Source organism: Choloepus didactylus, chromosome 5 (genome assembly GCF_015220235.1).
Source record: "Choloepus didactylus isolate mChoDid1 chromosome 5, mChoDid1.pri, whole genome shotgun sequence".
Lineage (NCBI taxonomy): Eukaryota > Metazoa > Chordata > Mammalia > Pilosa > Megalonychidae > Choloepus > Choloepus didactylus.
Genome location: NC_051311.1, coordinates 86,423,523 through 86,435,939, shown reverse-complemented (window position 1 = coordinate 86,435,939; position 12,417 = coordinate 86,423,523). Strand labels below are relative to the sequence as shown.

At 38.0% G+C, this 12,417-nt stretch overlaps 1 protein-coding gene and 1 pseudogene across 1 annotated transcript in view; both read right to left on the bottom strand.

Annotated features, from left to right (window-relative positions):
• Positions 1-12,417, bottom strand: part of NRCAM (neuronal cell adhesion molecule) — a 297,084-nt gene that overhangs the window by 171,094 nt on the left and 113,573 nt on the right.
• On the bottom strand, positions 2,543-4,393 carry LOC119535370 (annotated as a pseudogene).

Genomic DNA, 12,417 nt, shown 5'->3' with positions numbered 1-12,417 from the left:
TTGGCACCTATGACCACTAATGAGGATTTTGTCTATTTCTTGGTTGATTTTGCAAGCACTGAGTTTCAGTTTTAGTTACACTGACTTTTGGAACCAAATGGAATTTCCCAAGCATAAAAACAAGACAAAACAAAAACTAAAAAGCAAGGGAATGCAAACAGAATTTAAATTATGGCTTGGGAGGACCCCCAGTCATACCTAAGCCTGCCATTACGGATTTTTCCATAGTAGCTATCTGAGCAGAGGCCCAAACGTTGTCAATATCAAAAGGGTTTTGGAGGCCTCAGATCTCACAGTTCTCTAAATCAGTCTCCCAGTTTAAGATTATGAAACCCTAGAATACTATTAGTTCTGGGTCAGTAAATGTGGATAAGTCTGAATATGAAGCTGTCCATTTAAAAAGATGTCATCTTTAATGCAACATGACCTGTACTAAATAAACCATTATTTATAAATAAAGCAATCAAATCATGAATCCAGTAGCTTACCAGGTGACATTAGGCAAATTACTTCCTCTCTGTATACCAAATGGGGTTAATAATTCTGACCTATCTCTTAAGGTCTCTGGGGACAATTCATTTAGGAATTGTCAAAGTGCTGTATAAATGTTACTGGTGTTATGAGAGTTTGGTTTTATTGTCATCAGAAGGCCACCATCATAATGAGGAATTTAAGAGGCTTAGTCAGAGGTGAATTAGCAAAGCGAGGCCTATGCTAATACAAGTACCCTCTGACCTTGGATCACTGAGCTTGAAAAATCGCAGAGATCAGAATGTGAATGAAGTTTGCATTTTCAGAGACACAGTTTTTGTTAATGTACCTCCTGTTCAATTGCTTTACTTTGAAAATCATTACTTTGGAAGCAAAACATCAATTTCCATTTGCACCTACATTTGTTTTTGCATTATTCTTGGCAACAACATTTAAGCATGACATTAGTAGCATCCTGTCCTTCCCTTCTGAATCAACCATCCAGCACACCCAGGAAACATGCCTGTCAATGGACACGGGCTGTGTTGACACCAAGCTTCTTTCATTGTAAAGTTAGTCTATTGTGAGGATTCCCAGATTTTTGTTACTCGTGGAGGGAGTAAATTCTCTTTCCCCAATTAAATTTCCACAATTCATCCATTTATTTGTTAACAGTTACTGAATACCTGTTGTGCACCAGGCACTGGCCTAGGTCTTGGAGACAACAGTCAGTAAAACAGGCAGAAATCCAGCCTTCAACCAGCTTATAGTCTAGTGAGTGAAGACAAATAGTAAACAAAATAAATAAGTACAAACATACAGTATGTAAAGGATGGGCAAAGTCAAGTATGGTGAGAGCATGAGAGTGACAAGAGGAAGATGGGCTGCAATTTTACACTTTTACATATGATGGTCAGGGAAAACTTCCTTGAGAAGGTGTGATTTGAGGGATGTGAGTACAAGCACCATTGGGGAAAGGTTTTGCTGGCAGGGGGATGATCCTGGGAAATGCAAAGACCCTGAATTTTCCTGCAAGTCTGGGAACAGTAAGGAGTCCCTGGTGATTAAGAGGAGTAAGTAAGGAGAGCATAGGAGATGAATTCAGAGATGGAATGGGGTACCAGATAATCTAGAGCTGGTACATTGTTGCAAGGACTCTGGCTTTCACTGTGAGTGAAATGGGAAATCATTGAGGGGTTTTGAGCAGAGGAGTGACATGATTTGACATGTATTTTAAAGGATGGAGTAGGCTGTATTGAGAATAGCTGCAGGCGAGCAAGGCTGAGATAGGAAGACCAGGTAAAAGGCTACTGCGGTCGTTCAGAGGAAATGTTAGTGGTTTGAACCAGAATGGTGGCACCTGGGCAGAGTTTCACAGAGTTCAATTACTAAACACATTGTCTTCATCTAGCTGTGCTTCCTTATTTGAATTACTTCATTCTCTAATGAAGCCTTTTCTTTCATCCTTTGCCTGTCAATAATAGTACTTCTCACATGAGACCATTTTGCAAAGGGTCATAAGACACCACATTTGGATGTAGTCAAATCATCATGTCACCTGCTTTTCAAAAGCACAAATGATTCGATTAGATTCTACTGAAGTTCTCAGTAAAGACACCTTGTCACTCTTCAACAGGTACTGTATTACAGTATAGAAGAATTAGGAGTGAGAGCCTTTCTCTATGGTAGGGGGTGGAGGAGAGGAAGGATTGGATTAGGTACAGAAGTCTGGTGGGAGGCCAGCAGCTTTGGTTTTCAGTAACCACTACAGATCCACTTCAGTTTTTGATGAAGTCCCACCACAAGTGCACAAAAACATTTTGAAGCAAATGAATTATCCTATTTTCATATGCTCTTGTGTCTAAATTAATCAAAGAAATACCACCTTTTAACTCTCACATGTGTAAATTTAGTACTTTTTTATCTTAAACTGGAGCCCCTATAATCAAACGCAGACTATGTAACAGGTGAGCCCTGGTGAGGCCCTGATTGCCAAGAAACAACACAAGCAGACACTCTCTTCACAGAACAGAAAGGATGGGGCTATATTCAAGCACAAGTCCATGTTCCCTCAGAAGGGGGTGGCAAGTCTATTACCTAAAAGGAAGATCCCAGAAAATGGCCCTTATGGGAAAAAGGGAAAATTGGTCCTTTCAACCAACCTAGAAGAAAAGTTCTTGGCAGCTTCAGGATCAAAGGCAAAGGAGGGCTGTGTAACCCGAGAGTACTTGGTGACCATGGTGCATTCTGTAGGAAGGTGGAATGACTCTCACGTCCCTTTGTGAGATTAGAGTCTTTGTGAGATGACCTGGATGGACAGCTCTCTTTATGAGATCTTTCTGAATGCTCTGATTGCTCCAATTTTAGCAATGGGGATTTCCCTTGTCTACCACTGCTACTGCGAGATGGACCAGGGGATGTATTATATTGCCTTTTCCTTTCTTTTCTTGTTGGAGTATACTCATCTTTTTCTTTCTTGCCTTTGGATTGAGATTCCAACTTTTCTTTATACTTTTTATATCTTACTCATTATCTTTCTAATTCTTTCTCTTTCTCTCATTGAAGAAAGTTCATCTCTGTAGTGTTCTGCTTGCTCCTGAAAGCTTTGACCTATTTTCCAGAATCTGATTCATCCTGAAACTTCATAACTTTGAGCTCAATTTCATGAAGTTTAGCTTGATTTTCCTCACTCATTTCAGAGTACTTAGAGAACTTGTTCTCAGTCATTTCTTCTTTGATTGGATTAGAGTACAAATGATGTTCTTCCAATTTGGAACTGAGTATCTTTTTTATCTTCACTTTCTTATTCTTGGTTTTCATTTTCTTCTTCTTCTCATTCTTCATGTCAGTCAAATATCTCCCATTTATAAATTGTTACAGCCTGTGTTTCCAATTCAGATTCATCTACCGCTTCCCATTTTGATGAGGCAACTCTAAACATAGGTTCATTCTTCTTTGAGTCTTCAGTTCATCTAAAGGCATTCTAACAAGATCATCAAGGCTCTCTATAGGGACTCCATCAAGGTCATAAATGGGAGCAGCATCCATATCTTCAAGAGGTGCGCCATAATGCTCTTCCTCAGTGGGGGCACCATCAAGATCATCTGGTACATCCTCTGTTTCCTTTTCTTCAATCTTCCTATGTTCTGAAGCAGGTCATTACCCACTGATTAAAGTTTTCAGACTATAAATGTTCTTGAATTATATAATAGGTGGCATTGAGTTCTGAAAATATCTGCTATAACTTTGCTTCAAAAACTTTTCTATAATATGAGGCATTGGCAACTTTGGCTGAAGAGTTGTACAAAATGTCAGAAACCAAATATAATCTGACAATCTTTTTAGGAATGGGTGTCTTTAAGATGGACAATGACTCAGTAATGCAATCCACTATTTCTTCAGCAACTTCAGCATTATTAAGATAGAAAACCACTGCATCTCCAACACCATTTTTCTTTGGAGTTAACTCCCCCAAGATTTCCTCTAATTTGCCAATCTGTTCGTTCTTAAGTCCTCTCTTTTTACTAGGCTCCTCTACAAAAGCTTCTGTTCTTGCTCTTCTGATGTACCATGCAGGTATGGATTTAATGGTGGTGGCTTCCAAGAGGATCCAGTTTTGAACCATGAAAATCTTTAGATTGTCCACTTGGTTGGAAAATCTCCCTGCAGAATAGAATAAATTTCCACCTATAGTAAACACGGGTTGGTGTATGATTTTCCAACATGAACCTGAACATAGGATTGTTGATTTCTCTGTTCATAATCATAGCTTCAAACATTGGCCCTTCATCTACAACAAACTCTATCATTCAATGTATCAGGGTGAGCAAATTCCTTTCTGTTAAGTAAACAACTTTGACTATGGCTTTCAACAGAGTCTTCTCAAAATCCTCCTTGTTTTTAAGTGGTTACATGGGAGCATTGGGGTTCTTTAATTGCTCTTTAGGCAGCACATTAAAAGGCAGTCCTGATGGAGGTTGGGGAAGCAAATGTTCCATCAAACCATCTGTTCCAGCAAAGAAGGCAGAATGTATATTGGATGTGGAGGAATAGGTATGGTTTTACCCCAACCTAATCCTAATTCCATTTCAAAAGACATAATCATTGTGCTGGTTTGAATCTATTATGTACCCCAGGAAAGCCATGTTCTTTTAATCCAATCTTGTGGGGGCAGACCTATTGTGAGTGGGACCCCACCCATTCAAGGTGGGTCTTAATCATCTTTACTGGTGTCCTCTATGAGAGGATAAAAGGCAGAAATATTTTGAAGAAAGCTCAGAGATGCTTAGAGATAAAATGCCCAGAGACATTTTGGAGACAGTCAATGAAACCAGAACCGGGAGAGAAGTTAAAAGACAAAATCCAGAGTTTGGCCCAGAGAAATTAAGAGAGGACCCTCAGATGCTTAGAGAGAAACACCCTGGGAGAAACAAGCAAGGATGCACAGGAGGTAAGAGAGAGAGAGGCTAAGACAGAAGCACAGAGAAATTCTGGAGAAAGCAACAGAAACCAGAAGCTAACCCTGAGAAAGGCCCAGCAGACTTCAGCCGTATGTCTCCCGTGTGACAGAGGAACCCTAAATACCATCGGCCTTTTTTCAGAGAAGGTACCATCCTGTTGATGCCTTAATTGGGACATTTTCATGGCTGTAGAACTGTAAATTTGTGGACTAATAAATCCCCATTGTAAAAGCCAATCCATTTCTGGTATTTTGCATTTCAGCAACTTTAGGAAACTGGAACAATCATCTTTCCATTAAAATTTTTTAAAGCTCTTTCAGTATCTCTTCTATTCATCAAGGCCACCAAGTCATAATTTCTCTCTCTTGCTCTTTCTTCATCAATTCTAAGTCTCATAATTTTGACACTAATGGTCCAAATCTCCAGAATTCTTGGGATTCATCTGTGGATTAATATTTCCAAGGTATAAATTAGTAGTGCTTGGATATTCTACACCATGTGAACCAGGTACATAATTGTCAAGACACCAGATGGTCTATTTCTTCTTGAAGTTGCATCCATATAATAAGGCTGACCATCAGAATCTGTCTGAGGTAGCTCAAATCTGTTTAACCTGCCTTTAGTTTTATGTCTGTCATCATGCTCTTCTTTGAAGAGTTCCAAATTGCTTTTTTTCTTTTCTTTCTCCCCTTTCTTCAGTGGAGGTTTTTTGGTTGCTATCAAAAGAAGAGATGGTGGTCTTTCATTGGCTGACTGATTTGGAGGATTTGTTTTTTGATCTGCAAATCTTGACAATGACTTATAGATTTTACCTCTTTTTTCATCTGTTTCATGTTCTTCTTTAGCTGTATTAACAATGTCTCCTCACACAAATGTTTTCACTTTATTACCATCACTTCCTTCAAAAACAAGAAATTCCTCATAGATCTCAGCTGCTGCCTTCTCATTCTTTTTCTTTAATTCTTTTTGCTCTTTCTTACTTAAAGTTCATTTAGCTGTACTCATTTTCTCAATACTGAATGTTTTGTCTTCTTCTACAAGAGGTCTTGAGAGATTCTGATGAGGGGCTCACAAAGGCTCTAAGGTCATGTCTGACTTAGCATATCACTATCTGAGGGTCCAGGTGCATCCATATGTGTATCTTAAGATCCAGATGAACAAACATCTGAAGATTTGATCTTTGAAATGGCCTTCTGAGAGCTGCCTGGCATTTTGTCCGCCATCTTGAGCTTTGCGCCTCCTTCAGGGGCATCGATGGTTTCTAATGCTTTAATCTCCTTTGCCTGGGCCATCATTTCCTGTTTCTTTGTATGCTTTATTATCATTTGCTGAAACCTGGACATTTTGATATTTTAGAGTGTTATCACTGGAATTTAGACTCTGAGGCATCTGTTTCTTAAGCTTGTATGTAGCTAGTGTTATGACAGAGCTTTCCTCAAATGCCAGAAATTAAGAAGAAAGAAGAAAGAAAAAGGAGGAGGAGGAGGTATAAGAAGGAAGAGAAGGAGGAGGAAGAGGAGAAAGGAATAAAGAAAATACTTGTCCCAGTCTTTGGAGATTAACTAGTGCAAGTGCTATCCTTCAGGACATAGCCATACAATGAGTTTAGAGAATAGCTCCAGACCAAAGCATAGGGACTTCCTTGATCCTTTCTGCACATGTAACTTGTCTTAAGCATGTGTGTGTAGCCCTAGGAATTCCCCCCAATTACACTGTTCCAAATGTCTCTTCTTCCCTAGGAAAGAATTTCCTCACAGTCCCAGGCACTGCACTATATATCCTACAGCCAGCAGTTCCTTGCCCCAGGCGGCATGACCTGAGACCTGTGCTCTCCTACAACTGTAGGAGAGCTCAGTGAGCTTCCTTCTACATACAGGGCAAATTCTGGGACAATGAGTCCCTCAGGCCACCAGCAGACAGAATGGGCCAGGCATGCTCCCAGTATGTGCACAAGGGTTACGCTGCTCCCTCCAGAACTGGAACCAGCTAGATCTCCATGAGATGCTAGTGCTGTTAATAATCTGCTTCTTGATCCAGTGCTTACCCTGTTACTGCAGTCTTTCTGCTAGAGCTTTGAGAAAGATGTTTCTCCCTGTTCTTTCTGGTTGTTCAAAGTTTCTATGGGGAGACAGAGCCCTAAAGTGTATCACTCTGCCAACATGATCCACTATTCTGCTTTTTGAGTGTTCAAAGATCTTATACATTGAACTAGCCTTAGTGGGCTGCTGTAGCTAATGAAGACTTCCAACAATCAGGACACTTAGAACAGTGGAAAAGGAACCAGGTAACATTGTATACTTACAATCTTATTTATACTAATGACATAGAAGCAAGTATTTTATTTGGTACTAAAGCCTAAAAATAACTTCAGTCCTCATTAAAAGTTCAGAGCAAGGCTAAATATTATGCAGTATAGTATGCATAATGTGATTTCCTGGGAAAAAGGTGAAGAAATCATGAAGACCAAAGTATAATCAGGAGAGTCAACGAGAAGCAGGATGACAAAGCAGCAGAATTAAACTCTAAGGGCATAGCTATTTAAAGAGTAAGAAAATTGAGAATAAAAAGAATGTTCACATGACAAGAGTATAACTTCTTAACAGCAGAAATGAATATTACCCTCAACATGAAACTTAGCCCATAAGTATGATACAGGGAAGATTTGTAGATTTGTTAGAATATTTTCTGGAAATGAAATGTAAACACCAAGAATGGGAAAGTGCCCTAGATTCCTCTTTGTAGTTAACAGTGACTTCTGGTAACTAGGCACAACTAATTTCTCAACAATTTCTCAAGGGAAGCAACCCTGAAAGGATGAAGGAGAGGAAAGGAAAAGCACGACCCATATGAATCATGCCACCCTTTCCCACACCTCTTTTAACAGCACTCAGTTATTTGGGTATCTTTTTTCCCTTCTCTCTCACTCTCTTGATTATTCTCCTTTCCAACCAAATGGGCTTCAATTTTATTTTTAATCTATCTAACAACAGCTGTTGCCAGATCCTTCCTATTAAAGGGCTTAGTACAAACAGTCTGATCATTAAAGCAAACACGGAACACATGGAGCCAGCACAGTGTTTGGAAAGGGCCCTGGTCCCAATTCCTGGGTAAGCATCAGCTCTATGTATCCCTAGCTGGATAGCTTTGGGCCAGTCATTCAGTCTCACTGAATCTTACTTTTCTCATCCTTAAAATGGGGATACCAAGACCTGCCCTCTGAACAGAGATCAAACTAAGAGGAGCAACTAGATCATGCAAACTGTAAAGTACTATATACAAACATGTTATTCTTATGGTGATTTTCATGCTATTTTGTTATTGTCCAAGAAAAATCCAAACAGAAAAGGAAGCACTAAGAAAACAGCCGAGTCTTTTAATAACTGCTGCACATCAGCTGTAATAAAAGTTAGATAATGTTTATTATCAGGGGTATCTTCAAGACTGCAAAATTTTGGTTTCAATATAGTAACTTTATCACATTAGTGTAATCACAGGTTGATCCACATCAGGCTTCATCACATGAGGTTCAAAAAACTGAGAAACTGAATATATTCAGGTGGTCTTTGAAGATATTTCCCAAGCTAAAGCTAACAAATCCAATTATGGTATTTTAAAAAATGTATCACTAATCCAGCTTTTCTCATCCTCTTGGTCACTAAACTTTATGGAATACAGGAAAACTAATACAGAAAACTTGGGGGAGGGGGGTTAAAGTCAGTGCAGAGAGAGTGACAATAGAACCCTCGTTTTAATCAAAAAGGTGCATGAGTAGTTTATACTACACTTTGCACACAGCAAGTACTGCATTATAATATACTTCAAAAACAACAGGGACACAGCAAATAAGGGAGATTTAAGGGTTGGCTAGAAAATTATTTTAATATAATATTAAAATGATCCATGAGACCATTAAGAACAAATATCCACACAAAGAATGACAAATGTATCAAAATTACACATTAACACATTCTGTTGGCAAACGCTCATAATAAACATAAATCTATTAGCATTTATTTTTCTTGAAAATGTGTTCACATTTTGCAATTAAAAATACTTGAACTACATCCAACTCTCATTGCCCTATCTAAATCCTTCTTTTAAGCATTTAACAAACAATGTTGAAAGATAACCGATTTTTGATACAAACTCCACTACCCAGAAAGGCACACTAAATAAACCTAATCAATAAAAAGAGAACATAAAGCTTCAAACAAGGTTTTATGGTTGGAATACAACTCTAATTTTAGCTTCACTCTTAAACAAATCATTAAAATGATATCTGAGAGGAGGAACAAAAATCAATCAGTCCAAGTAAGCAGGACTGTCAAATATCACTCTCCTCTGTATATAAACAAGCACAGATACTACCTTGCAAATGAAGTTATCTTACTGGCTTCAGTTTCCTTCCAGTAGCAAAAAGAAAATCTTAAACAAAGTAGCCATCCCAGCACATTTCTGCAGATAAAAGCACTGGCAATTGAGCCCTGCTGTGGCTGGACTATGTGCCGTAAAATGTTCAAGTCCTGCTTTCAACAGCCAATCCAAAGCTGCTCAGATCTCCCCAGCCTCCCAGGGTGATCAGCCTGGCTTTGTAGGAGTACAATGGAGGTTAAACATTTCCTCGTATCCATTTAGGAGCAAGAAAAATCTGTTTAGTTGCTCAAAATTGTTCAGCAAAATGCACAATAGGTTAAGGTTTGGTAACGTCATTGTTTCAAAAGAGTAACTGCTATATTTTCACCTATGGTAGGGGAAAGGGTATGTAATGGAGTTACATAGTTTCTTTCTTTTTTCTTTTTTTTAACCTAGCCTTAATGTGAAGTAACTTTTAAGAGTTCCTGTTTGGTTCTTTTTCAAAATATTCTTTCTTTACAGGACACAATTGCTGCTTGAGACTTGTTTCAGCATCAGAACCTGTTTCACATTCCTGAATAAGCTGCCATCCATATGACTCGCAACAGTCATTTGTGACTTATTCTTTTCACAAGAGCCTAAAAACTCTTCTTTCTTCTATTAATTTAATATGTAATCTTAGTAAAACCAAATATAACTGTTTCTCTTCATTTATTTTCCCCTTCCTGTTTATTTCCCAATTCATTCCTCTTTTGGGCTTCTCTAGTACCCAATGCCATTAGCATCCATCTATCCAAGATGTAAGAGTTTTAAAATATTGGTTATGATTATTCTTGGAAACCAGATATCATTGGTACAAAGTGCACAAATAAAATTAAAGCTATCCAATATTTTCTTTTGAGTGCTTAATATATTAGGATCTTATTTTGCAAGAGGTAGACCTAAAGAAAGTAATGGGACTGTTCTAAAATGTATAATGTACTGTGTGGTACCTCATTATTGGAGTTGTCATGAATCCTTAAGCCACCTTGTTTTTGCTTGGACTTCTAATAATTACTTTTTTCAAGCATTAGGATTTTCTGGAAAAACTTCAAGAGAAGTCATTCATCAGCTTTGACTGAAGTTTAGAAAGTGTTCATTTACTGTATTTTCAATGACAGTTGTTCACTTCCTAAGAGCAAACCTAAAAATCTGTTCCCCATTTATTGCAGTGACTGCTGTGAGCAAAGGGTGGATATATTTCTGTGAAGCTCTTTTCATCACTCCTTAACACCTGCTTAGAATACTGCTTTTCTTCACAAAAGCACAACCAACATGTAACATAATCTCCTTCAAAGCATATTGTCAGGGAAAGCAGCAATGCCCGCAACCACAGGGCCGCCGAAAGCCAACCAAGTAGAGACATCGGGGGGTCTTGCCTGGATCCTACCTCTGCACATCTGCTTCTCTGTTGGTAGGTCCCAATGAGTGTTGAATTATGCTGCTAAATACTTTCTGATTTATTGTTTACTCTTTTAAAAGACAGAACAAGTAGAAGGGGAAAGCCTTTAAAGTTATTTCCTTTTGGTCACCTATCTGCTGTTCTATGCATATGTTTTTAATGGTACCAGCTGATAGAAAACAAAAAATAATCAGTTGCCCAGTCAGCTCTACAGCACACTGCTGATAACAGAAACCAATCTAGAAAGTATGATTTATAGTTGTTACCACTTTTGGTAGTTTACAATCATTCCTTTGAAGTGGATTTTAAAAACTTAATGAATGTTCCCATGGAAAGTAGAATTTACCCATGTTTTTCTGTTATGTTAACATAAACTTTTCTTTCCCTAGTTAGTTATACCCACAGGTATAAAAAATGGCTCACATACCAATTTGAAAGAAGCTTGTATTTTAAAGAAAAGTGCAAGGAGTACTTAAGATTGTGCTTTAAGCTGTAATTGGGTTCAGCACAGTGAATCCTGAATGGAGGAGAGCTGAGAGTGATTATGTGGCTTGACTGACCGAGCCTAATCAAAATTATTTCGGCACACTGCTTCACTACAGCCACAGACCCATTAAGTGCTAAATGCTTCTGCAGGGCCATTTCTTGCTCTGTCTCCCACTGTGATCTGTTACTTTTCAACAGTGGTTCCTCAGTGGGCTACTCAAAACATTTTTCCAAAAATGGAGGTACTGGATTTAACCAGCTCTTCAAAATCCATCATCAAATCAGTCACTTTGCTGCAAGAATGGGTACTATCCCTCTAAAACAGGACCACTGGGTATGCTGTGCTGAAGGGGGCCCTTTGAATGAATTCTTTCATCTTGTAATATATTTTCATCAAGAAAAGCTGCAATCATGACAGCTGTTACACTTTCAATCAAAGTAGCTTTGTCTTGGAAAACGTAATTTTGGACATCTCATTTTAAACTCCTCAGGTTATGAAGCTCTATCACCCTGCTTAACACATCATTCTCAAGCAGGTACTTCCATTATGGAGGCCACGCTAGGTGACTATTGCACCAAAATACACATTTTGCTTTATGTCTCCTAAATTTGATCCCTCAGATTGTCCAGACTTATCCATTTTTGGTGTGTAGCTGATCTGCTACATAATATGACTTGGTATACATTTTAATTTAAACACATAAGAATATTAGATATGCTTTTTAACAGACATACATCTTCATTTAAATCTGAAAATATTTATCAAAATTCTGATTTAAATGGATTCAATAAGGAATTAGGCTTTTTTAAAATGTGGTTTCCATCAAGTTTTATACTTCTAAATATTATAATGCATGTGTAGATTATTCAACCTCCTTTCTTCAGTTTCCTCATCTGAAATGAGGATAATATAGTACTTCTTCAAAAAGTTGTTATGAGAATTAAATAAGTTAATAACCATAAATCACTTAGAACAGTGCCTGGCATATGTGGGTACTATGCAAGTGTCTGTATTAAATAAATAAATAGATAAATAAATGAACAAAACAATAAGTAAATGTATGAAATAATAAAAATAAATCAGATACCATCTATGAATGGGAAGGCGAGCAAATGTTTCTTTCAGACATTTCTTCAGAATGGGCTCCACCTTGGACTATTACTCTACTATCATGATTCTTATATTTCTTTATGATTTAGCAGGAC